Source organism: Symphalangus syndactylus, chromosome 22, assembly GCF_028878055.3.
Source record: "Symphalangus syndactylus isolate Jambi chromosome 22, NHGRI_mSymSyn1-v2.1_pri, whole genome shotgun sequence".
Lineage (NCBI taxonomy): Eukaryota > Metazoa > Chordata > Mammalia > Primates > Hylobatidae > Symphalangus > Symphalangus syndactylus.
This window is the reverse complement of record NC_072444.2, coordinates 61,135,562-61,163,478: the sequence shown is the minus strand read 5'-3', so window position 1 is coordinate 61,163,478 and position 27,917 is coordinate 61,135,562. Positions and strand designations below refer to the sequence as shown.

General features: G+C 44.0%; 2 pseudogenes; one reads left to right on the top strand and one right to left on the bottom strand.

Annotated features, from left to right (window-relative positions):
• Positions 1-585: 585 nt before the first annotated feature.
• LOC129472176 (tigger transposable element-derived protein 1-like) lies at positions 586-20,506 on the bottom strand (annotated as a pseudogene).
• Positions 20,507-23,741: 3,235 nt separating this feature from the next.
• LOC129472245 (polyubiquitin-like) lies at positions 23,742-24,384 on the top strand (annotated as a pseudogene).
• Positions 24,385-27,917: the final 3,533 nt, after the last annotated feature.

Genomic DNA, 27,917 nt, shown 5'->3' with positions numbered 1-27,917 from the left:
CCAGAAAGACACCCCAAGCCTCTTAGGAGTCACTCCTCACACCTGTCTTCTCCCAGCACCTGGCAGACACTAAGCTACTTTGTCTCTTTGCATTTGCCTAATTTGGATATTTCGTATAAGTAGAATATGAGACATTGTGTGTCTTAAAAGTTCAGGTTGTTTTCCTTCCCGATTTTAAAAGAAAGTAAGGCATTATTATGGGCCCAAGTGTCATGGGCTCCAGACACTGCAACTGCTAGAGAAGTCAGTCTGGGCTCCTGGGCAAGCTCCCGCCTTCCCTGGAGCACATCCGACTCTGCCAGCCAACACATCCTGCCACTGCAGATTTTTTGACACCTCTCAGCACTGCAGGAGCCCCCAGAGTGCCCACGGGCCAGATTCTGAAAGTAGGGGATGCTGCCCTCTCCCTGTGTCATGCTAAGCCTGGCCTGGTCCCTGCAGCCCTGCTCATGGCATTGACCCTGTAGATAGATGCAGCCTGTCTTCAAGCTGAGCCCACCCTCTAAGGCCCATAGCTTTGATCCTAGGCCAGGTTTGTTTGCCTGGCTTCTTTCTCACTTAGAACTGTTTCCTCCAGAGGGTTTCCTATTCAAAGAGGCTGTCTAGCATCAGGGCTGAATCCCAGGGTGGGCCAAACACTACACCATGAGCAATCTCTTTGCTTTCACTGTTGCCCGTGGACCACTTCGGGGGCAGCTCAGATCCCTGCTTGGACAGCAAGCAGAGAGCACAGAAAGCCCCAACTTGTGCCTTTGTCAATGTTCCTGGCTCCTCCTCCCCTGTCTGTTCCCAGAAAACTCCTTCTGTTCCCTGAGTCTGTCCAGCTGGAGGGGTGGGAAGGGAAGACCGTCTGTCAGACCCTCCAAAGGGACTTCCAGAAACTGGGGTGGGGAGACAGCTTTTGAGGAGAGGACCACACAACAGGGCCTCAGGGAATTTACATCTTCTGCATGTGATTAAGTGGCTGGTGGAGGCGGAAGGCAGGGCTGGGAGCCGGGGCCTAAGCTGGCAGGCTGTGAAGTACAGGACTGCTCCTAGGCATGCGAGTCAGCAGGAGGGGGTGCAGTGGGTGGGGGGCTGGACCATCATCCCTGCGTCCTGCCCATCTGCCTGACCTCTCTCCATGTCTGGAGTCCCTGAGCCCTTCCCTGAAGGTCTGCCACATACATGAGTCCATCTACCCACAAGCAGCTGTTGGATCCCTTGTAGGAGCCCAGGATACCAGGCAAGAGCTTAAAGCAGTCTGTTGCTCATTCATTCATTCCCTCATTCATTCAAATATGTTTTCCCAAGTATGGCATGTACTCAGCGCTGTGATAGATGCTGAGAATGCAGAAACGAGCCAGGCCTGGCCCTCAAAGAGCTTATTGCAGAGAGGGGATCACAAATGGGAGAACTGTTAAATAAAGGGGACATAGTGAGTGCACCAAGGAAAAGGTATCACCTCTGCCTAGGAGCAGGGCCTGGTGTTAGAAGGATTCAGAGGGTGTATTAGTTTGCCCAGGCTGCCATAACAGAATACCACAGTCTCGGTGGCTTAAACAACATAAATTTATTTTCTCAGACTTCTGGAGATTTAGAAGTCCAAGGTCAAGGTGTCAGTAGGTTTGGTTTCTTCTGAGACTGCTCTCCTTGGTTTGCAGAAGGCACCCTCTTGCTGTGTCCTCACATAGCCTATCATCTGTGCAGGCACATCCCTGATATCTCTGTGTGTCCAAATTTCCCCTTCTTAAAAGGACACCAGTCAGGTTGTATTAGAGCCCAACCTAACGGCATTATTTTAACTCTTTAAAGGTCTTATCTTAGTTCAATTATGCTATGACAAAATAAGAAATTTATAAAGAACAGAAATTTATTTTCTTACAGTTATGAAGGCTGGGAAGTCCCAGATCAAGGCCCTGGCACGTTGCTTGTCTGGTAAGGATCCAGTCTCTGCTTCCAAGGTGGCAGCTTGAATGCTGCATCCTCCAGAGGAATGCTACTTCCTTACATATCAGAAGAAGGACGGACAAAAGGAACCGCTTTCTCCACCATGCCCTTTTATAATGGCACCTAATCCCATTCACGAGGAGAGAAGTCATCATGACCTAATTACCTCTTAAACACCCCCACCTGGCCTAATTACAGCTTAAAGACCCCCACCTGGCCTAATTACCTCTTAAAGACCCCATCTCTCAATATCATCACATTGACCATTAAGTTCCAACACCTAAATTTTGGAGGAGACATAATTCAGCCCATAACAGAGAGGTTATCTTTGGGCTGTGCCTTGATAGCAGAGTTGATGGGCAGAACGGGGAATTATTCTTCATGCCAAGCCTAGCAGAGCAAAGACCCAGAAATATCCAATTCTTCCCTCCTTCAGGGAACAACAAGAGGTTTGCACAGGTGGAAAACAGGAAAGAGGTCCAGAAGGAAGTACCCCACGCCTTAGCAGAGGCCATGTGCTTTCCTGGTGGCTATGGAAGGGAAAGTGGAGGGGGGTAAGAACTCAGGTTCTGAAGCTCCTCATGTGAAGGGCTGTTATACAGATAACAGAAGACAAGTTTAGTAGATACATAGTGTTCGTAATAAATACTTATAATCACATGTGGTTTTTTCCTATTTCTCCTTTTACGTACTTTTGTATGTCCTTTGGTGACTATACATATTTTTTAATGAAAAAATAGGCTTTAAAAGGTGGTCACAAGAAGGCAGATGTGGGAGAGGTCAGAGGGTGAGAAGATTCCCACTGTGTCTAATCATGAAGTATTGACCATGCTTAGTGCTCAGTCTGGTGTTGCATGGAAGGAAGAGAACTCTAAGGCAGGCTCTGTTTGCAGCAGAGTTCACGGGTCCTTCGGGAATGGTCCTTCAGAAGATGAGCCCAGCCAGTACGATGTTGGCAGGGACGATGTCATTACATGTGCTGCCGCACTCCCTTAATTCCCGGAAGGCAGGACACTCGTGACACTGGTGGCTAAATCAAAGCATGAGGGATAGAAATGACTTAGGAGACCTCCCAGAAAGTGGCTGAAGGCCCTGAAGAGTAAGAATTCTCACATAAGCTCTCTCGTGAGGGGTATAGGGGCTCATGTTTAGGTTTCCTTGAACCTGTAATGGAAAGAAAGTTTGGAAAATCTGGATGCTCCCCCAGTCTCTGAGAGGGAAGAGAATGGAAATATGAGCCTCAGGCTGGAACAACAGTTCTCACACTGCCTTTTCTAGGCTCTGCAGTCAATGAATCTTTTCAGAGCAGTCAGTTTCTGCCTCTGTAAAATCAGGAGCAGGAGATCACTACATGCCCTAGGATAAAACAAGGTCATTGATGTGCACATGCTTTGAAACCACAGCATCCTTAGCCATTTCCCAGAAGGACAAGGCCACTGGACTTCCCGACTGGGTTGAAAAGCATCTTTCTGTAGTTCCCATCCTGGGAGCACATTGAAAACATCTGGTTGCTGGTGGGAAATGGTCACACGGGGGCTCTTGATGATGGGTCCCAGGTACCAGTATGTTGTCAATGCCCCCCAGGTGATTCTAATGTGCAGCCAGTGTTGTGAGCCACAGCTTATAGACCAATCTGTCTGATTAGGTTGTTTTACTCCTTCAAGCAAAACACAGGCCCTCTGTAGCTACAGTGGTAGAGAAAAATCTCACCTTCAAAAATGCTTTCTAAGCAGGTAGTCAAATTCTCCCACCTACTCAGTAATGGCTCTGGGTCTCAAAACTAGTGTGCACAATGTTCGCCTGGTCTCCTTGTTAAAGAGGGGGAGTCCCGGGACCCTCTTCCAAAGAGATTCTGATTCAGTCTGCCTGAGAAGGGGCACAGACAATCTACTTCTTAGTAAAATGTCATGTGAAGAGAATGTACTGACCTCAAAAGAAAAAAAAAGAAAAACACTTCATTTCTCTTCTTACTCTCATACTAACCCAATGGGTAACCTTGGGCTTAACTTCTGATAGAAATAATGACCACAATAGCTGTTGTTTGTTGAGGTACCTTAGGTACAGTATCTGGATCTTCCTAAGAGCTGTGAGGTGGTATTCTGGGTTTCGTATGTGCCTTCCTCTGGTAATAATCTCCTTGGTGTTAAGGAAGTGTCCTTTCTGTATTTCCTGTGACTCTGGTGGAATTGCCAATCAAACTGCCCAGTAATACCCCTCTAGGGAGAGGAGAGGCCGAGGAGGATGTGTTGACTCAATGCCAGCCAATGAGGTACCTCCTCTGGAGGCTGGAGACAGGTCAGGGCTTAGGGCATTTGTAGTCTGCTCTGTCTAGGTAGAATCCCTGACCCAGTCCTTACAAAGATTTTGTTCTTCAGCTCTTTCTTCCATTTCATGAGCTTCCCAATATCATTCCTGTAAATCTTTTTCTTGCTTAAGCTAACCAGAGTCCGTTTCACATATTAAAGAAACTAATGAAATAGTTATTTTAAGATAAAGAAGCTGAAGATTAGAGGAATTAAATGACTAACCCAAGACGCTGTAGCCAGAAGACAGCAAAGTGGGACCCACAGCAGGCCAGTTTGGTTTGGGAGTTTACAAGCCTGTCATTACCTCACATCACCTTAAATCCTCCTGAGAGCTCAAAAAAAAAGGAGAAGGAGGGGTGGAGGGAGTGCACTTTTCAAATACATACATATGATTTGAAAAAGTATAAAGAGAAATTTAAAAGTTACTATTAACTCCCACACCCATACTTGTAGTCAGAGAACTGGGCTAATTATTAATTTAATTTTATCAATTTCTATCAAATGCTCCAAGTGTTTATCCAGCAAAATTATACATTATATTAGAACACATGACAGAGAAAAAGGGCCCAAAAAGCAAACAGTGGTTAAAGTTGGGAAGATACCAAAGATAAACATTCCAGCAAAGTAATAATTAGGACCAGAATTCACCACCATCTTGGCTGAGTTTCTATTTTATCAGTTACTCACTTCTTAAATTCATGGATCCTAGATTACAATCCTGAAATCACAAAACAGAGGCTAGACTTGTAAGCAAAAATATGACCCAGTGTATTAGTCTGTTTTTGCGCCACTGATAAAGACATACCCGAGACTGGGCAATTTACAAAAGAAAGAGGTTTAATTGGACTCACAGTTCCACATGGCTGGGGAGGCCTCACAATCATTGTGGAAGGTAAAAGGCACGTCTCACATGGTGGCAGACAAGAGAAGAGAATGAAAACCAAGCAAAATGTGTTTCCCCATATCAAACCATCAGATCTCGTGAGACGTATTCACTACCATGAGAACAGTATGGGAGAAACCGCCCCCATGATTCAATTATCTCCCACCGGGTTCCTCCCACAACACGTGGGAATTATGGGAGTACAATTCAAGATGAGATTTGGGTGGGGACACAGGGCCAAACCATATCACCCAGTCATCTTTACAGCAGTAAATCTTCCAGCTCTTGCTCCTGTCACAATTTCTTCTTTCTCAGACTTCAACCATGCATTTGAGACTATTGGGGGTGGGGAGGGGAATTTATACTTGACCCCATATAACTTTGTTCTGCTGGTCACTGCAGTCCAAAGCCAAGGCTAAGTGGGTCTGTGTCACTGAACAGAAATTAATTTAGCAGAATTTACTTTAGAGACATACATAACCCCTATCTGTCAAGTGTTGAGTTTCTCAAACTGACCTCATTGGAAGAGTCCATGCAGTCTCCCTGTGTCCAGCATCTCCATTGCATACCCTACAACAAATGCCCCGAAACCACTGACACCTAGCCACACCCCACACATGCCACCCCATAGCACTTCTGGGTCAGTACCAGGAGGCAGTTTATTAGCAAACAATTGACTCCACTGTAAAGAATGTACTCTAAAATATGATTATGTGAATATTTAGCCCCATGGCTATTTATATCATAGCATTGCGTATAATAGAAAAAATGAAAACAATGTAAATATCTAAAAATGAAAGATTAATTAAATACATGATGACATAATAATTTTAAAAATCTTGTTAGAGAATAGTTAAACATTCATGAGAAAAAATGCTCATGGGAAATGTTCATGACATATTGTTAAATGAAAAATGAAATGAAAAAATCATTATAGAACAGAATGTTCAATGTGATTCCATTTTGTAAATACTCTATATATAATAAATTCCCATATATATCTTTTTGAGGGGAAATTATACATATATAATATTTATGCATATATATGTATAGTATACACATATACTATTTTCCCAAAAAGATTAGGATATTCAACAAAATGGAAGGGAGAGTTATCTCTGATAACAATTATAAATTATTTATATTTTACTTTCTTACTAGTCCATATCTCTTAAATTTTAAGAAGAAAGAATTTTTTTAAAGCAAACTATTGAATTGGCCACTGCATGGTCAAAGTAGTTAAGGTTGCAGCTCCCAGTCGGACTTCAGTGAGCTGCTAATGTCCCACAGGACTGGACATTTGGATCCTTAGCTACATGCTATCTGGGGAAACCGTTAGAACAATTCCAGATAGTGAGTGTCACACACAAAGCAGTCAAGAAGAGTCCAAAAAGTCAAGTAAAAGAAGATTAGTGCCTGTAATCCCAGCTACTCAGGAGGCTGAGGCACGAGAATCGCTTGAACCTGGGAGGCAGAGGTTCCAGTGAGCCAAGATCGCACCACTGCACTCCAGCTTGGGCTACAGAGTGAGACTCCATCCCCACACCTCCCCACCCCCCCAAAAAAGGAGAAGGAAAGAAAAAAGTCAACAAATTACCATAGGTAAAAAACAAAAAACAAAAAAACTCTAATAGGTGATTTGTGAAGCTTTGCCAACTTGCTTTTTTAAAGAACAGAGAAATAGTTTGAAGCAAATTAGAAGAGTTGGTTTGAAAAGGTCCAGTCTCAAGCCAGCCTGGGAAACCACTACACCTTGGTAGCCTAAATCGGGTCTGATAGAAATGAGGAATGCAACAATTACCTGCCTCCCTCAGGCTCCAAATCTGCTGTCAACTCCACTAACAGGTAACATGAAGCAGGCATTATTTTGAAAGATGCAGAGAATTATGTTCCTCTCTAACAGTTTAAGGTGTAGAGATTACTTTGGGCACCAATTAGTTTTGACCCAACCTCCCAAAGCATCCACAGAGAAAGCTCCTTTGTCTCTGACTTCCTGCCACCAAGACACAATGGATTAAGGGGAATTTTCCACTCAGACCATCACAACCACCTTCCATTCAGCTAATGTAGTCAGCCAGTTCTGCAAACTCCCAATGTCTATTCACTGTAACAGCAAAAAGTTTCTGTGTTATCGTTAGAGTAATTTCAAAATAAGCACTTCATACAAAAGGCAAAAAGCTATGAAATATCTGTCTTGATGTCAGAACATTGAAACATTTCTCCTTTTTAAGTCACTTTTCACAGATCTAAGATCTTGGATAATTTGGGGACATATTTATGTGTTCTGTATATCATGTTTGTTATGCAACCCAAATAGACCCCTTGCTTGACCACACAACCTTGGAATCCTAAGGCACCCATTCCTCTCTGCACTTGTCCTCTGGAAGAGGGCAAAGGCCAGCTCAGCCTCTGTGTGTTGCTTTTTAACAGCCATCTTTACCCTTTTTTTCCTTAAGGCAGAGCCCACCTCCCACAACAGGGACTGGAAACAACGCATGGCTACTTTCCCAGCCTCCTTTGCAGTAAGGTGGCCAAGTAATCTCACTTTGGTCAATGAAGCATAAGAAAAAGTCCACTAAGAAACTCCTAGGAAAAATTTTCTTCTCTTATAAATAGAGCCACATGAAAGTAGAACCTTCTTTCCCACCACCTTCCCCTTTGGGGAATCCAAATATTGAAATATATATGTATATACACACATATATACATATATATTTCAATATGTATTGAAATCCTGACTCCCAAATTGATGGTAATAGTAAATGGGAGCTTCAGGAGGTGATTAGGCCATGAAGAGTCTTCATGAATGGGATTAGTGCCCTTGTAAGAGGCCTTAGCGAGGTCCCTTGCTCCTTCTGCCATGTGAGGACGCAGTGAGAAGACACCATCTATGAACCATAAAGTTGACCCTCACCAGATACAGAATCCACTGGTGTCTTGATCTTGGACATTGCAGCCTCCAGAACTATCAGAAATAAATTTTTGTTGTTTATAAGCCACTCAGCTGATGGTATTTTGTTATAGTCATCCAAATGGACTAAAGGGCACTATCTAATTCTTCTTTAAAGAAAAAAAAAAAAGACAGTGTATCTCTGTATCACCAAGACTGGAATGCAGTGGTGTGATCATGGCTCACTGCAGCTTTGAACTCCTGGGCTCAAGCAATCTTCCCACCTCAGCCTCCCAAGTCACTGGAACTATAGGCGTGTGCCACCACGCCCAGCAATTTTTATTTTAATTTTTATAGAGACAGGGTCTCACTATGTTGCCCAGGCTGGTCTTAAACTCCTGGCCTCAAAGGACCCTCCCACCTCGGCCTCCCAAGGTGCTGGGATTACAGGCATGAGCCACCACACCCAGCCAGCACTATCCAATTCTATCCAGAGATTCGTAAATCCTCCCTAGACCTCAGCACCTCCCTTCCCTCCTTCAGATGCCTATCCATTATTCAAAACATAAATAGATCCAAACAGTAAGTATTCCTTTTGAAATACTGTGCTAACTTCTGGGCCTCCCAGATATTAATGAATGACATTTGCTCAACTTTCTGAATGTTTCCCCATGATTAAAGAAATGCCTAAAAGATAGGCAAGGTGTATCAGTGATCTTTTGCTGTGTAATAAATCACCCTTGAAATGGAGTGGTTTAAAATGACCATTATTTATTTGCTCACAATTTTGGGGGTCAATAATTTGATTTGAACTGAGCTCAGCTGAGACAGCCCATCTCTTCTCCATATGGTGTCAGTCAGGCCAACTTTGCATTTGCAATCTGTTGGCGGATCTCAGTTCGCAAGTCAGCTGGTGGCTGGCTGGTCCCAGACAGCCTTGCTCATGAGTCTGACAGCTGGGCTGTCCATGAGAGCAACTTGCTTCTCCTCTCTGGCCACTCCAGCAGGACAGCACAGCTTCCACCCATGGCAGATGGGTTCCAAGAACGTGAGAATGGAGGCTGCAAAGTCCCTCGAAGCCTGAGCTCTGAAGTCACACATCATTTTCATCACACTCTATTGGTCAAAGCAAGTCACAAGCCTAGCCCAACTTCCAGGAGTGTGGAAACAGCCTCCAGCCCTTCAGGAAAGGAGCTTCAAATAACGTGTGGCCAGGTTTAATTTACCACTGAATGTACTTGCAACTCTCCACAGTTAAAAATTGATAGCCAATGTAAATGCAATTCTCTAGCAGCAACAGCAACAAAACTTTCTATTGTACATACTGATCTCATAGGTACGTGTATGTTAATTTATTTATGTAGGTGAAGATGTTGATGGGTTAGGCAGAGAGGGCAGATATTTTTATTATTCTGCAATTTGAGGAATGAGACTACAAAAGAAAAAGTTCTTGGAAAACAAATTTCCTTGTTTATTTCACAGAATATGTATTTCAAGATAAATTAGAATTATTATTCCATGTAAGTCCAGATTACCTTTTCAAAATGTTATAGCGGTTGTCACTATCATGGCTGCATAATTCAGTCTCCCAAGGAACTTTTGGGGAGCCTTTTATTTTTGAGATGGAGTCTCACTCTGTCACCCAGGCTGGAGTGCGATGGCACAATCTCGGCTCACTGCAACTTCCGCCTCCTGGGTTCATGCGATTCTCCTGCCTCAGCCTCCTGAGTAGCTGGGATTACAGGTGCCCACCACCACACCCAACTAATATTTTTTTTTGTAGTTTTTTAGTAGAGACGGGGTTTTACCATGTTGGCCAGGCTGGTCTCGAACTCCTGACCTCAAGTAATCCACCTGCCTCGGCCTCCCAAAGTGCTGGGATTACAGGCATGAGCCACCATGCCCGGCCTGGGGAGCCTTTAAAAATACCAATACCCCAGCATCACCACAAGAGATTCTGATGCAATTGGTTGGGGGTAGAAAAACCACTTATTTGATGTATGTCTGGCTTTTTTGGTTCTCCCCATATTCTACAAAGAACGGACCCTCTCTGAATCCCAGATTTGGGTCACCAAAGTTTCCTGACTTTTCTGTTGAGTTCCAAGCACAGCTTGGTTTCTGAGTCAAAATTACATTCCCTATGGTCATCTGAACCCAGAGTTATTTACCCAGGCCCTGATAAACAATCCTTCTACGATCCTTCTAAATCCTCTGTTTAGAGGCTGCAAAATGGTGGTGCATGGGCTGGAATGATCTGAGTTTTGTTTGGCCTGTTACACACTGGTGGCCCAGGCAATGCATTTTTAACAGGGAGTGGGGAGTTAGGTGCCCACATTTATAAGTCAGGAGGTCTCACCTTGAGATCAGGGTTGAGGCTTCTCTTGAAAGTGCTGAAGAACTCAGAGCATGCAGCAGGGCTAACAGGCTCCATTCAGCCTGAAGCGGTCATCAGCGTGCAGCAGTTTTCTCTCTGGCTCCTTAAAGTTGTCTGTCTCAAGCCTGTCAGCATTTGAGTTTACACCCTTGGTCTGGCTCAATCTCAGTTACCATTTTATACCTGAAGATTGTGAGGCCCAGGATCTGGGGTGGAGGGCGAGCTGTTGAGATCTCTAGGCTGCACCTCGCATCACACATGCATTGGTTCATTTGCTTTTCATGTCAACCCTGGGAGGAAAGGCTCTACTAGTTCCATGTTATAGATGATGGAACTGAATCTCAGATTTAGGAACTTGCCTAGTCACACATAGCTGATAAAAAAAAAAATGGAGCTGATATTTCAACTGAGGTCTTGTGAGTCTCCAGCCAGAGTTCTTTGTGCTCCTCCATAGCGATTCTTGCCACCGGCCATGACTGCTCTTTCTTGCCTCTTACCTCTCTTTTCCCCAGCACTCTTTTTGCCTCTGCATTAGTGCATACCAGCATTTCCTGGCTCCTCTCTCTCTCACCTCTTATTGTCTGACCCTGTCCAGGAACTTACAGTTCCCGATGCGTCCCAAGGCCCATATTTCCATATCATACACCATATTACAGTCATAAAATAACTTGTTCTGCAGCAGGAAGGGGTCCAATTACAGCCCATGTAATTGGCAAAAGAGTGTCATTCATCACGGTGGCCCTGGGATTGGAGGTCATCAGAGCAATTCCATTTGTTGGACTTTTTCCTGTTTGTTTCAGCCATGGTTTCATCACAGTCCTTTACAGATCCTAGTGGACCTGCTGGGACATTTCACAAGTTATAAAATACATGCATTAAGGATTGTTAATAGCAGCCAAGCAGCAGAAACCATGATGTGAGAATAAAATGCACTGCGCAAAATGAAATTTGGAGTGACCGAGTGGAAAAGAAGGGATTATTTTTCTGCAAGCCACCCAATAAGCACAGAGCTAGGGCCCAGTGGGGTTGCTATCTTGTATGGAGGAAATCTTCTACATTCTATAAACCTGATAAATAATGTGACAGGAGTCCCGTCACCTCGCTCCTTGAACCAATCTGTCCACATTGCACGTCGGCGTTCTCTGTGCTGTTAAAGAGGCAGCTGGGTTTCCTAGGGAGCAAACTTACCCCTGTCAGTTCGGGGAGACAAGTAAGTTGGCCCCATCTTTACCATTTAAGGCATAATTTGATTTATGTTTGATTAGTCAGTATGCTTCCCACTACAGTGGGACATATGGAAACAATTTAATGGAAGTATAGAATTTTAGAATAGGCTAGAATAGGACAGAAGAGAATTTTCAAGGTGGAATATCTACTGCAGAGGTCTCATCCTGGGTACCCACCTGTCATCTGACTCACAGATGTTTTTGTCTGACCTACACAAGGTCTTGGTGAAAATATGACTTGGTTACTAATATTTAAAAATCAGGTGATTTGGCCAGGCGCAGTGGCTAATGCCTGTAATTCCAGCACTTTGGGAGGCCAAGGCGGGTGGATCACCTAAGGTCAGAAGGAGTTCAAAACCAGCCTGGCCAACATGGTAAAACCACATCTCTACTAAAAATACAAAAAATTAGCCGGGCATGGTGGCGGGCACCTGTAATCCCAGCTACTTGGGAGGCTGAGACAGGAGAATCTCTTGAACCGGAGAGGCAGAGGTTGCAGTAAGCCGAGATTGTGCCACTGCACTCCAGCCTGGGCAACAAGTGAAACTCCATTTCCAAAAAAAAACAAAATGACACAAAACAAAACAAAATCAGGTGATTTTACTTTATTTAAATTTTATTTTCTAGCTTTTCTTTAAAAAAATACTTTACAATCTGACAATACAGCCCAGATTCCCTGTGACAAGAGTTGGCCAGGGCTGAGGAGTGTCTGCCCCATCAGACAAAGGAGAGCTGCTCTCTGCAGGTCGTCCCAGCTCCACCAACACCTACCGTCCCCCCAACACTCAGGCCAGGGGGCAGTTGCCCATTTCACTCATTTATATTTTATGCACACATAAAAAAATTCACATACCAACGTCATACATTTAATTCACTCAGCGGATATTTAGTGGGGCATAGACTCTGTGCCAGACATTATTGAAGATGCCAGGGATATAGCAGTGACCAAAATAAACCAAAATCCTGGCCCCATGGAGTCTTCAGTCCAGGGAGAGACATAGACAGTAAGAAAAAGCAGGAAAACATACACAGGCCGACCTCACAGATACTGCAGGTTCAGTTCTAGACTACTGCAATAAAGCAAATATCATAATAAAGCAAGTCTCATGAATTTTTTGGTTTCCCAGTGCATATAAAAGTTATGTTTACACTATCCTGTAGTCTATTAAGTATGCAATAGTATTATGTATAAAAATATAATGTGCATACCTTAATTTAAAATTTATTTATTTTATTTTTTTATTTATTTTGAGATAGAGTCTTGCTCTGTCGCCCAGGCTGGGGTGCAGTGGCACGATCTTGGCTCACTGTAACCTCCACCTACCAGGTTCAAGCCATTCTTTTGCCTCAGCCTCCCAAAGTGCTGGGATTACCACCATGCCTGACCAAAAAATACTTTATTGCTAAAAATGTTAACAATCACCTGAGCCTCTAGTGAGCTGCAATCCTTTCGCTGGTGGAGGACCTTGACTGATCAGGGTGGTGGTTGCTGAAGGCAGGGGTGACTGTGGCAATTTCTGAAAATAATACAATAAAGTTTCCCACATCGATTGACTCTGCCTTTCACAAAAGATTTCTCTGTAGCATGCAATGCTGTTTGATAGCATTTTACTCATAGTAGAACTTCTTTCAAAATTGGAGTCAGTCCTCTCAAATCCTGTTACTGCTTTATCAACTAAGTATATCAACTAGAATATTTAACATTCTAAATCCTTTGTATTCATTTCAACAATATTCATAGAATCATCACCAGAAGTGGTGATCTTGATCATCAAGAAATCGCCTTCTTTGCTTTTGCAACTCCTCATCTGTTAGAGTTTTATCATGAGAATGCAACCAGTTAGTCACATCTTTAGATTCCACTTCTAATGCTGAATCTCTTGCTGTTTCCACCACAACTTCAGCTACTTCTTGCACTGAAGTCGTGAGCCCTTTAAAGTCATCCATGAAGGTTGGAATGAACTTCTTCCAAATTCCTGTTAATGTTGATATTTTGACCTCTTCCCATGAATCATGAATATTCTTAATGGCATCTAGAATGGTGAATCCTTTCCAGAAGGTTTTTAATATACTTCACCCAGATCCATCAGAAGAATCATTATCTATGGCCGCTATACCCTTATGAATTGTATTTCTTAAATAATAAGACTTGAAAGTCAAAATTATTCCTTGACCCATGGGCTGCAGAATGGATATTGTGTTAATAGGCATGAAAATGACATTAATCTCCATGTACATCTTCATCAGAGCTCTTGGATGACTAGACATGTTGTCAATGAGCAGTAATATTTTAAAAGGACTCTTTTTCTGAACAGTAGGTCTCAACAGTGGGCTTAAAATATTTACTAAACCATGCTGTAAACAGATGTGCTGTCATTCAGGTTTTGTTTCTCCCTTTATAGAGCATAGGCAGAGTAGATTTAACATAATTCTTTTTTTGTGTGTGTGTGACAAAATCCCACATCCCTTTATGATTAAAACCCTCAGCAAAATCAGCATAGAAGGGACATATCTCAAGGTGATGAAAAGCCATCTATGACAAACCCATGGCCAACATTATACTGAAGAGAAAAAAGTTCAAAGCATTCCCCCTGAAAACTGGAACAAGATAAGGATGTCCACTTTCACCACTTCTATTCAACATAGTACTGGAAGAGCAATCAGACAAGAGAAATAAACCAAGGGCATCCACGTCGGTAAAGAGGAAGTCTTTACCATTGCTGTTTGCTGGTGATATATGATCATGTACCTAGAAAACCCTAAAGACTCATCCAGAAAGCTCCCAGAACTGGTAAATGAATTTAGCAAAGTTTCAGGATACAAGATTAATGTACACAAATCAGTAGCCCTGCTATACACCAACAGCAACCAAGCTAAGAATCAAATCAAGAACTCAACCCCTCTTATAATAGCTGAAAAAAAAAAAAAAAAGCCTTAGGAATATACCTAACAAAGGAGGTGAAAGACCTCTACAGAGAAAACTACAAAACACTGCTGAAAGAAATCATACAGGCCCGGTGCGGTGGCTCACGCCTGTAATCCCAGCACTTTGGGAGGCCGAGGTGGGCAGAGCATGAGGTCAGGAGATCGAGACCATCCTGGCTAACACAGTGAAACCCCGTCTCTACTAAAAATACAACAAAAAATTAGCCAGGCAAGGTGGCGGGTGCCTGTAGTCCCAGCTATGCGGGAGGCTGAGGCAGGAGAATAGCGTGAACCCCAGGGTGAGGAGCCTGCTGTGAGCCGAGATCGTGCCACTGCACTCCAGCCTGGGTGAAAGAGCGAGACTCCTTCTCAAAAAAAAAGAAAAAAGAAGTCACACAGATGACACAAACAAATGGAAACATCCCACGCTCATGGATGAGTGGAATCAATATTGTAAAAATGACCATACTGCCAAAAGCAATCTACAAATTCAATGCAAACCCTATCAAAATACCACCATCATTCTTCACAGAACCAGAAAAAAAATCTTGAAATTTATATAGAACCAAAAAACAGCCATATAGCCAAAGCAAGGCTAAGGAAAAAGAACAAGTCTGGAAGCATTACATTACCCAACTTCAAACTATACTATAAGCCAGTAGTCACCAAAACAGCATGGTACTAGTATAAAAATAGGCCTATAGACCAATGGAACAGAATAGAGAACACAGAAATAAAGCCAAATACTTACAGTCAACTGATCTTCAACAAAGGAAACAAAAACTTAAAAGTGGGGAAAGAACACCCTATTCAACAAATGGTGCTAGGACAATTGGCAAGCCACAAGCAGAAGAATGAAACTGGATCCTCGTCTCTCACCTTACACAAAAATCAAGTCAAGATGGGTCAAAGATTTAGCATAATTCTTAAAAGCCCTAGGATTTTTGGAATGGTAAATCAGCACTAGATTCAACTTTAAGTCACCAGGTGCATTAACCCCTAACAAGAGAGTGGGCCTGTCCTTTGAAGCTTTGAAGCCAGACATTGACTTCTCCTTTCTAGTTATGTAAGTCCTAGATGGCATCTTCTCCCAACACAAGGCTATTTTGACTACATTGAAAATCTTTTGTTTAGTGTAGCCACCTTCATTATTTGTCTCAGGTCTTCTAGATAACTTGCTGCAGCTTCTCCATCAGCACCTGCTGCTTCACCTTGCACTTTTATGTTATGGAGATGGTTTCTTTCCTTAAACTTCATGAACCAACCTCTGTTATCTTCAAACTTTTCTTATGCAACTTCCTCACCTCTCTCAGCCTTGATAGAATTGGAGAGAGTTATGGTCTTGCTCTGGATTAGGCTTTGGCTTAAGGGAATGTTATGGTTGGTTTGATCTTCTAACCAGACCACTCGAACTTTCTCCATATCACAGACAGAGCTGTTTTGCTTTCTTATCATTCATGCGTTCATTGAAGTGGCACTTTTAATTTCCTTCGAGAACTTTTCCTTTGCATTCACAACTTGGCTAAGGGGCACAAAATGCCTAGCTTTCAGCCAGTCTTGGCTTTCTACCTGCCCTCTTCTCTAAGACTAATCATTTCTAGCTTTTGATTTATAGTGAAAGTTGTGTGACTCTGCCTGTCACCTGGATACTTAGAGAATATTGTAGAATTATTGATTGGTCAATTTTAATATTGTTGTTTCTGAGGAAATAGGAAGGCCCAAGGAGAGAGAGAGATGGGAGAATGGCCAATCGGTGGAGCAGTCAGAACACACATGACATTTATGGGTTAAGTTCATCATCTTATATGAGCACAGTTCATGGTGTCCAAAAACAATTACAACCATAACATCAAAGATCACTGATCACAGATCACCACAACAGATATAATAATAATGATAAAGTTTGAAATGTGAGAATTACCAAAATATGATACAGAGCCACGTGAGCACATGCTGTTGGAAAAATGATGCTGATAGACTTGCTCCACTCAGAGTTGCCGCGAACCTTCAGTTTGTAATAAACACAGTATCTGTGAAGTGCAATAAAATGAATCACAATAAAACCAGGTGTGCCTACAGTACAATGAGTAGTAATAAGTACCATGGGGAAAACTAAGCAGGCAAAATGGCAATAGGGCACTGGAGAATTACAATTTTAAATAGGATGATGTGCAAGGTTTCACTAAGAAGATGAGTGGCATTTGAGCACAAGCCTTAAGGATGAGAGGGAGGGAGCCATAGGCATATCTAGGTGGACAGCATTCCAGGCAGGACATGCAAAGGACATAGTATGTTTGGTCCAGGACTGGGACTTAAACAGGAGCCACAATCCAATTAGAGATGATGCCACTGGCCATAAACCCTAAGCAGAAGTTCCAGGATATGCTTTTCCAGAACTTCTATCATCTGCCTTTTCATGGAAACCCAAAAAACTCTAAGTGAAAATCCAGATTTATGCCAAAGACAAAATGGAAAGGGATTATTCACTTAACTCAAGGCTTCACAGTAGGATCCTTTTATTCAGGAAACTCCCTAGGCACATGTAAAATGGTTTTAGATTTAGAATTCTAATTCACATGATTTTTCAGAAATCCATTTACCACACAAAGCAAGGAACCCCTACAGTGCTGATGCATTTAGTCTGATTTGGTCCTACTCCCTCACTGAGACCTCAGGTATCCCCCATACCTTCTTTGCAAGCTGCCCAGCTAAGGTTAGAAGCCCCGACCCTCAGGGGAGGCCAGCACCAAGTGATGAGGTGAACTCCACAGTGGTGGGCTGCTGCTGCAAGAGGCGCTGGGTGCTGACTCCCCTGGCTATGGTTTCATCTACTGTCACAGCCACCCTGCCTGCCTCCCAACTCGTCCCAGCCCTTGGGGCTTCACTCAAAGCAGTGAGGCTGTTTCATTGGTTTTATTAACATTTATTGTTTCTCAGATTCAAGAAAAATATCCAATTTGGAGGACAGAAAATCCACAGAACAAAGAACTGTTTTTAAAACCTCCATAATCCTACTACTCAGAGAAAACCACTGGTGGCCACCCTGTCTGGCTGCTAATTATCGAAGTCACAGGAATTTAGATTGGCTGTCCCCTTTTGTGTCTCCAAAAAGCTTCTCTGCCATAATGCCATTCCCCTCAATATTCCTAGAAGCAAAGGCCTGGGTGTGGGCAGTTAGAGAGGTAGAAAGGATGGAAGTCAATTTAAATTGGCTGGTTCAATTCAAGTTGCAAATATCCATGTCTATAACCAGCTAGGGAGATGCCACACCTACAGATGATGTGAGGGGGTGGCTATATCTGCAGGCTCATCTTCAGAAAACTGGCTATATGCAGATGCTAGGTCTCTCCTGGGAAGATTGCAAGAGGGGGCAGTTGCAGCATGGTGCAAGATAGGAAGAGGACCCATCTCCCTCTCTCCCAAGGCCTGGGCATGCCCCTCAGGAACCCAGCCCTATGGCAAGGAATGGCCTTAGCACCTAGGGCTGTAAGTCCTGCTAGTGCTGCTGGTACCCCTGAATAGTAATGTAGCAGTAACTGTGGGGATGTGGATGGGGGGAGGTGGCTATGACAAGTACAGAGGCAGAATGTATCAGTCAGCCATCGCTGCAATATGCCATTCCAAAATAGAGTGGCATGGCCTAAAACAACAATCAATGAGTCCTACTTAGGTACCAGTAGGTTAGCCATCGATTGGCTGATCTAGGTTAGGCTTAGCAAGGCTGGATTTGAAACTGCAGGCTGAACCCATGCCATCTCCATGCCTCTCTAAACCACTTTGGAGCTGTGGACTAGCTGGATTGTGTTCTTTTCATGGCAATAGCTGAAGCACGAGAGCACAGGCTCAATTCTGAAGCACATGTTAAGCTTTTGCTCACATCATATCTAATAACATCCAATTGGTCAAAGCAAGTTATGTGGCCAAGTCCAATCTCAGTGGGATGAGGCAATATTCTGCCTCTAGGAGGAGGAACTGCAAACCCACATGGCAATGGGAAACGGAGGGGTGAAGAATTGAGGACAAGGCACTCTACCACACTGATATGTCAAATTGTAATCCCCAGTGCTAAAGGCAGAGCCTGGTGGGAGGTGGCCAGATCATGAGGGTGGTCCTTCATCAATGGGTTAGCAACATCCCTTTGGTGCTGTTCTCATGACAGTGAGTGAGTTATCACAAGATCTGGTTGTTTAAAAGTGTACAGCGCTTTCCCCGCCTCTCTCTTGCTCCTGCTCCCACCATGTGAGATGCCTTGCTCCCCTTTTGCCTTTGCCATGATTGTAAGTTTCCTGAGGCCTCCCCAGAAGCCAAGCAGATGCCACCATGTTTCCTGTACAGCCCGCAGAACTGCGCGCCAATCAAACCTCTCTTTGTTGTAAGTTACCCAGTCTCAGGTATTTCTTTACAGCAGTGCAAGGGCATACTCATACACACACAGATGCTATGTAAACAGGTGTGGGCAACACTCATATTCACAGTGATAAATAAGATTCCAGGGATTAGGTTGTTGATACATCATTTTAGGGGGTCTTATTTATCAGTGTGAATATGAGTGTTACCTTATTTGGAAAAAGACTCTTTGCAGATGTAATGAAGGATCTTCAGATAAAGAGATTATCCTAGATTAGCCAGGTAGACCCTAAGTCTAATGATAAATGTCCTTATGAAAAAAGAGGCAGTGGCAGATTACACCTACCAAAGAGGAAGAGGCAATGTCAAGACAGGCAGAGGTTAGAGCAATGCAGCTGCAAGCCAAGGAAGGCCTGGAGCCACCAGAAGCTAGAAGAGTCAGGGAACGAATTCTTCCCTAGAGCCTCTGGAAGGAACACAGCTCTGTTGATACTTTAATCTTGGACTTGTGGCCTCCAGAGCTGAAAGAGGATACATGTCTGTTGTTTTAAGCCACCAAGTTTATGGAAATTTCTTATGTCAGTCACAGGAAACTAATACAATTGATAATAGTAATGGTGTGTTAGTCCACCTGAAGATGCTAGAAATGGGCCCTCACTGGTCAACTATGAAGACTAATTGAAACAATTGAGAGATAGTCATCATCTTTGCGTACACTGAGTATAAGAATCTAGCAAAGACCTTCAGCTTGCACATGTAGGTACGGCACAGAGACTTAATCTATGAACACTCCCTTGCTGAGGTATTGGTCTGGAAAATTCCAGTTGCTTGAGCTATTGGTCTGGAAAAATCCAGTTGCTTTTGTCCCTATAAATGGACAAAAATCCTGCCTATGGTATAATATTAAATCTGTATTGAGTGAATCTTGCATAGCAGGTAGTGGTCCAAGCACCTAGGAGGACAGACAGCTGGAACTCTCTGAGTATATAAGAGCCGGTAGCAGGAAGAGTGTGTTTTCTGCTTGCTAAAACATGCTAGCTCAGTGCTGTGGGACAGCATTTGATGGGAGTGAGCTAATGTTGGCTACCGTTATGTTGCAAAGAGAACTTAAGACTGGTGTGTGCTATGGTTTGAATGTGTCCCCTCCAAAATTCAGGTGACCCCAGGGCAACAATATTGGGAGACACAGCCTTTGGAAAGTAACTGAGTCTTAAGAGCTCTGCCCTCGTGAATGGAATTAGGTGCCCTTATAAAAGGACTTGACAGAGTTTGCTCCTCTTTGCCCTTCTTCCTCTGCCATGTGAAGACACAGCACATCCCTCTGGAGGATGTGGCATTCAAGGTGTCAGCGTGGAGCAGAGGCCAGACCCTCACCAGACAATGAACCTGCCAGTGCCTTGGTCTTGGACTTCCCAGCCTCCAGAACTGTGAGAAATTTCTATTCTTTATAAACTACCCAGTCTCAGGTATTCTGTTATAGCGACACAAAATGTATTAAGTGTGTGACCCAAGCAGCTTAGATGAGTTCTACAAAGGCCCAAGGTTCTCAAGAATCCTGGAACACTGGGACACCCTGTCATCACTCACCCTGGTGAGCAAGCAGATGCCCACTGTCAAGGTCTCCATGGTCCCTTGAGTCAGGTGGCTGGGTTACTCTCTTCCCGAGGGGGAGTCTGATGGCCTCTGCTATTGCTGGGAGCACAGGTGCCTGGAGTCTTCCTCCCTGGTTTGCTACCAGCCTTTCCCCTCTGAGTCTCCCCAGGGAGAAACTCACAGGTCCATACTGCTTTCAGCCAGCCCCCTCTGTTGCCTTTCAGGTCTTTGGAAGCTGTTGTCTCTCAGATTCCACCTTCCTCCCTCATCCTACGCTCCTCTCTCCCCTCTTCCTCTTGGACCCCAGCCACAATCTTGCCCAAGACATTATGCCAAGAGACTTCCACAAAAGCTGAGGGCAGAGCTGTCCTCTGGCAACCTCACCCATAGGAGAAAGCACAATCGTGTGGGCTAGCTCCCTTGGAGTGAGGAGAAGGGAAAAATTCTGGAAGAATATTTATACAATGAAGAAATTAAATTTTCCTGACACAGATGCAAAGTGCTCACACAGTGCTAGCTACACACTCCATGAGTCCTATTAACACCTGTCAACATCCATCAGGTCACACCGCCTATGAATGGTGTGTATGCATGGGCAACCACACATCTGTTTGGCTCAGTCAAACATCCTCAAAGCCTAGCAGAGTTCCTGGCACATGGTGGGCATTTAATAAACATTGTTCAAAAATAATTAGTTATTTCACAAATGAACATTGCAGAGTTTTCCAGCAACTTGTGCAAAGTTAAAGACATGATTCGATACAAGATCTACAATGTGGATACAAAACAAACAGTTGCTAAAGAAAAATGCACCTATTTCTTTTGCTGACACCAGAGTGAAATTTCCCACATTTATCTTCACAGACAAATTTTTACTCTTTCTACTTTTCTGCATTTTCCAAAATGTCTATAATGAGCAGACCATAATTGTACTTGGGGAAAAATAACTGGACCTTCTGAAAACATAATTCCTTCCACATGCACCTTTCCCACTACCTATTTCTCCTGTTAATTTTGGAGACAGAGTGATGCCTAAGTTTCCCCACATTGTATGCTCTTCCTTGGCCCAACTTGTTGGAACCTCATTTGTAGAAAGTGGGAGAAAGTAGATCTAAGAGGCTTCTAAGAGTAGTTAATTATTCTTTCTAATCCCTCCCAGAGCTCACGGGTGGTATGCCAGGGAAGCCTAAGTACTTCGATTCCTTTATTCATTCCCCCTAAGCTTCTGGGTAAGGGTAATTTTCCTGCCATATATTTATATATCTCTCATAAATGAGAGATAAATGGAGTAAATGCCTGCAGTGGGGAGCAGTGAACGCTGTGAGTCTGCAGAGGAAGCAGTGAATCTGCACAGAAGGAGGGCGTTTGGGGCAGCATCTCATAAGCCTGCCCAGAGGATTCTGTCCACTGGGCAATCCTACCCAGAGTTTGGACACACACCCTTGAAAATGTATCTCTAGAGGGAGTTCTCTCAGGGATGGGGGTTCTGGGGGTTGTCACCATTTCAATGACATGAGGGAGTTGGCAGTGAAAACCAGACCTAAGGCAACTGTGCCAGCACCTTCTACACCATGGAGGTCCTCAGAGGGCATCTGGAGAGCCACACTAGGGTGGGAGCTGTTCCTTTTCAGGAAGAAGAATGCAGAGTTGCCAAGCAGCAGAGAGGGACCTGCCCACCTCAGCACCAACACGCCAACGCCCAGTATACCCCTCTGCAGCGTTCTACATTCTCCATTGCCCTTGTGAAGAAACAGGAGGAAGTAACTGACTCATCCATTGGCAGAAGCATTTAGGTCGCTACCAGAAAAATCTTCCTGACCCTGGCACAGTTGAGACACTGGAAGAGGCTCAGAGGATAGGTGGCACATGAATCCCAGGAGGAGGTGAAGATGAGACTTGTTGCTTATTCTGACTGAGGGAACTGAGCTGCAGATGAGCCACAGGTGGGGTTATCCAAGGTGAGGGGCTGCACTGGAGACTGGTTGACTGTAAAGACATTAGAAACCCTGAGTTCAGAGGAGAAGGCAAAGCCAAAGAATGTATCAAAAACTGCAAGAGCTTGGGAGGCCAAGGCGGGTGGATCACGAGGTCAGGTGTTCGAGACCAGCCTGGCCAACATGGTGAAACTGCATCTCTACTAAAAATACAAAAATTAGCCAGGCATAATGGAAAGCACCTATAATTCCAGCTACTCGGGAGGCTGAGGCAGGAGAATTGCTTGAACCCAGGCGGCGGAGGTTGCAATGAGCTGAGATCAAGCCATTGCACTCCAGCCTGTGTGACAAGAGCAGGACTCCATCTCAAATTCCCAGCTACTCAGGAGGCTGAGGCAGGAGAATGGCGTGAACCTGGGAGGCGGAGCTTGCAGTGAGCCAAAATCACGCCACTGCACTCCAGCCTGGGTGACAGAGCGAGACTCCGTCTCAAAAAAAAAAAGCAAGAGTACTGATTGTCAAAACACGAGAAAACAAATCAGGACATTTTCAGCTTTGAAGATATGGGAGTCAGGCATAAGCATGTAAGTCTGAGGACAGAGTAAGAAGTGCTTGGAGGCCAGGTGCGATGACTCAAGCCTGTAATCCCAGCACTTTGGGAGGCCAAGGCGGGTGGATCACCCGAGGTTAGGAGTTCAAGACCAGCCTGGCTAACATGGCTCCGTCTCTACTAAAAATACAAAAATTAGCCGGGTGTGGTGGCCCACTCCCAGCTATTCGGGAAGCTGAGACAGGAGAATTGCTTGAACCCAGGAGGCGGAGGTTGCAGTGAACTGAGATCACGCCACTGCACTCCAGCCTGGGTGACAGTGAGACTTTGTCTCAAAAAAAAAAAGAAAGAAAGAAGTGCTTGGAGCCAGAACCAGCAGCACAGCAGCAAACGAGGACGCAGTTTGAATGTAAATGCGTCAAGGAATGAATGAACGAGGGTTGGTGTCATGGGTATGGTGCTGGAATGTGCCCTGCCACGTAGCTTTTGTGCTCCTACCAAAGGCTGATGGGGGATAAATGGGGGAAATTTCACTCTGGTGTCAGCAAAAAAAAATAGTTGTAGTTTTCTTAAGCAACTGGCTGATTTTTATCCACAAATATTGTAGATCTTGTATCTAATCATGTCTCTAACTTTGCATGAAGACAGGGATTTATCCCAGCTTAAGGGCCAAGGGAAGAACCCGCATAGAAATAGCTTAGTGGTAGGGATGACAGGCTTTGTTGGGTGAGTATGTGGTGGTGTCCCTGTGGCTGGACATGATTGATGTTTCGGAGCATCGTCATATCTGCTAACAGGTCAAAATGCAGATCTTCGTGAAGACCCTTACCGGTCAGACCATTGCCCTTGAGGTGGAGCCCAGGGACACCATCAAAAATGTGAAGGCCAAGATCCAGGATAAGGAAGGCACTCCCCCGAACCAGCAGAGCCTCATCTTTGCAGTCAAGCAGGTGGAAGATGACCGCACTCATTCTGACTATAACATCCAGAAAGAGTCGACCCTGCACCTGGTCCTGTGTCTGAGAAGTGGTATGCAGATCTTCATGAAGACCCTGACTGGCAAGACCATCACCCTGGAAGTGGAGCCCAGTGACACCATCGAAAATGTGAAGGCCAAGATCCAGGATAAAGAAGGCCTCCCCCACCCCCAGCCCCGACCAGCAGAGGCTCATCTTTGCAGGCAAGCAGCTGGAAGATGGCCGCACTCTTTCTGACTACCACATCCAGAAAGAGTCGACCCTGCACCTGGTCCTGCACCTGAGGGGTGGCTGTTAATTCCCCAGTCTTGCATTCGCAGCGCCCAGTGATGGCATTACTCTGCAGTACAGCCATTTGCCCCAACTTAAGTTTAGAAATTACAAGTTTCAGTAATAGCTGAACCTGTTCAAAATGTTAATAAAGGTTTTGTTGCATGGTTAAAAAAGAAAAGGAAAGAGATAGCTCAGTGTTGCAGGAAAGGCCTGGATCATTATTTCAAAAACTCCATTTCTCAGACTGCTTGTCCTTGAATAAACAATATCTCAATAAAATAATGTAAGGAGAAATTGTATACTATGGCCCCATCTTGGAGCTCCGTAATGCACTCCAGTTTACGAAAGGCTCTGAGACAAGCTACACCAGAGAAACCTGTTGAACCAAACACTTCCCAAATGGATGGGACCAGTGGATTTCCCTGCCCCACTTTTTTAAAATTTCCCCCATGAAACACCAGTTAATACCTTATAGGACACGAGCCCTCCTCTGAATACACATTGAAGAAAGCTGACCTTGGTCAATCGCCCTGATCAAAGGTAACACCTAAAAGTATTATATATATTCTCTCTCTCTCTTTCCTTCTTCATCTTCTCCCTCTTTCTTTTATTCAATCTCCCTCTCTCCTTTCTTCCTCCATCTTTCCTGTCTTTTCTTCATCTGGAAATTTTCTTTCATTTCTCTCTTCTTCTCCCTCACCTTCTCGAGCAATGTGCTAAGACTGCAATGCACTGGGACTTCCAGGGGTCCCCTGGAAACTCCTTGGGCCTAAGAGCCAAGGTTCCACCATAGCTGCAGCTGAACTGGTTTGCCCTCATCCCAGGAGCCATCCAGAGATTCCTATCTCAGCAATTTGCCAATGGTACTAAGGCCTCTGCACTGTTCTCAACAATGGCCCAATTAACTGCCAGTTGCATTTCACCAGCCGGAAGGTTAATTGGCTCACATGACAAGGATGGAGAGTAACCTGCACCCCATTAAATTGGTCTGCTCTCAGTACCATTCCACTGCACTTTCTGCCCGTTTTCACATGTTCACGAAGCGTCCAAGAGACAAGTAAAAGACCCAGGCTTAAAGAAGAGGAATGGCTTCTCATTAGCAGTCCCATCTAGAAGCCTGCAATTTCTCCCTGTTCTCTGCCTCCCTCCCAGAGGCAAACGCAGGCAGTCATCCACCATTTCTGTGGTTTTAGATCCATACAGAAAGTAATCAAATGCTCTGCACTTTTGTCATTTAATGGATTCACATTGTTCTAATTTTTTGGTTTCTGGTCATCTGTGGAAATACTTGCTTTTTATTTCTGAAAAGCTTTGGCTGAGAGGTTTTTTGGTTTGTTCTTTTAAAACACACACACACATTTATAGTCTCTAAGACTTCTCAAATAATTACCAGACCGCCAACTCTAACACGCTGTTTCATCATATTCAAACTGACTGCTCAGATAGAAATCCATATTCTCTCTCTTATTAAGAACCGATTTCCCTTGAGTAATATCTGCCCTGCTATTTTACTCTAGGTAATATTGATCTTCCCACTCTCCTCCAAAGCGCCTTGCAGAGTGCCAATAATGCTGTAAAAGAAACCTTTTATTAATGAACTCCCCACAGCTTAATTTTGTTTAGATAAGTTAAAAAAAAAAAAAAGACAGGAGAAAGGGAGCAACAGTTGACAAACTTTTATTTGCACCAAAAGTCTGGCCACCTGTGGAGTAGTTTATAGGGAGTCGGGGGTGTGGAGTGAGTGGGTGGCACTGCTATAAACAAAGCTTCAATCAGCTGCCTGAGTGCTCTGAGTCACACAGAGCAAGCAGGATGTCCCACTAAGATACAGATTGTTTGATTACACCCAGAGACAATGGCACCAAGCCCAGCAGGGACTGACGCATCAGGGCCAATCTCTTCACTCACTGTCCCAGCGATGCAGAGGGGCCCCCACCAAGAAAACCCAGGAAGCATTGAGAGTAGCTGTGGGCTGACACGTCCTGTATGTTTGACGTAAACAGGAATGTATTTTTTCCCAAGATCAGCCTCTATACAAAGAAATTAAATCAGTCCTATACAGAGGAACCGGTTTTCTCATGCTGACCCATGTTTGCGAATGCTGTCGAAATTTCTTCAGAATGAAGCTAATCAAAGTGAAAGTGATGACAGGACAGATCGTATTCAAAATCCCAGTGATGTGACCACAGGAGGAGCCCCACCACCGAAACCCTGCAAGGAGGTCAGCAGCAAGACCAGGGCAGGTGCCTGGCAGAGGCCTCCACATCTGCTGCAACCTGGGCCCTCCCAGCCTCAGCAAAAGGGACTTTGTGGCCACAGTTGGAGTTTATTTCACATTCTATAATGATAGCAACTAGGCAGAAGTGACTGTGGACTGAGCAGAACCATCTTCAAATTTGCTTTTATCCTGGCATAACAGATTTAAGTTAACCAGCTATTGATTAAGTAGAGAACATAAGATAGTTAAACCCACTCTGTGTTCTCCCTCAATATCTACCCCTTTAGTCTGTTATTGTGCCAGAAATTCTCTCAACTGGGAACAATGTAATGTTATGATTTTTAAAGCCAATAACACTGTGGTTTACATTAGTTTACCTGAATGTTTGGTTGGATGGATGGATGGATAGATGGATGGGAGGATTGATGGACGTGTCAACCTATAATAAAATATGATAAAATAATCTAAAGAGTCAGAACCACCCATTTGTGAAAAACAACATTTAAAAGCTGTTGGAATCCAAACTTTCTCTTTTTTTTTTTTTTTTTTGAGACGGAGTTTTGCTCTTGTCACCCAGGATGGAGTGCATTGGCATGATCTCGGCTTACTGCAACCTCCACCTCCCAGGTTCAAGCGATTCTCCTGCCTCAGCCTCCCGAGTAGCTGGGATTACAGGCACCTGCCACCATGCCTGGCTAATTTTTGTATTTTTAGTAGAAATGGGGCTTCACTGTGTTGGTCAGGCTGATCTCGAACTCCTGACCTCAGGTGATCCACCCACCTCAGCCTCCCAAAGTGCTGGGATTATAGGCTTGAGCCACCATGCCCAGCCGGAACCCCAACTTTCAAGAGAGTTTATTCAAGTATAGTTTAAGGATGGCCTACCCGGAAACACCAATTCCAAAGGAATGGAGTCAGAGTTTAAAATACAGAAGTTAAGGTTTCATTTATATAGGCAGAGACAGAGGAGTTTTTAGCAGGATTACAGCATTTTTCATAAAGTTGGCACATAGTTACGGCAACTTGATTGGTTATAGGCAGAGTTTCTTTTTGTAAAGGGTGCATTTGTCACCTTTTACAGAGGGTATAATAGTCATGGGCTGTCTGTCATCTGGTCTAAGCAAAGCAACACAACACAGGGGAAATTAGTCTGTAACAGTGGTCATTAATTTAGAAGGCAGGAGGTTTTTGTCCTTGAGGTCATTTAATTGCCTCTAGCCATGATAGAGAACAAGAAAAATACGAAAAATAGTTAATCTATAATCTGAGAAACAAAAATAGCAACTGTATGTGACTCAAATCACACTCACATCTCTCAAAGTGTTTTTTGGGGTTCCAACAGCTTTTAATTTTATTTCTCACAAATGGATGGTTGGATGGGTAGATGACAGGATAGATGGGTGGATAGAGGAATGAAGAATGAGAGAAGAGAAGGTAGGCTTAGACTCCAGAAAATGTAGAACAAGATAGAGCATGAGATCCTGTCAAACAG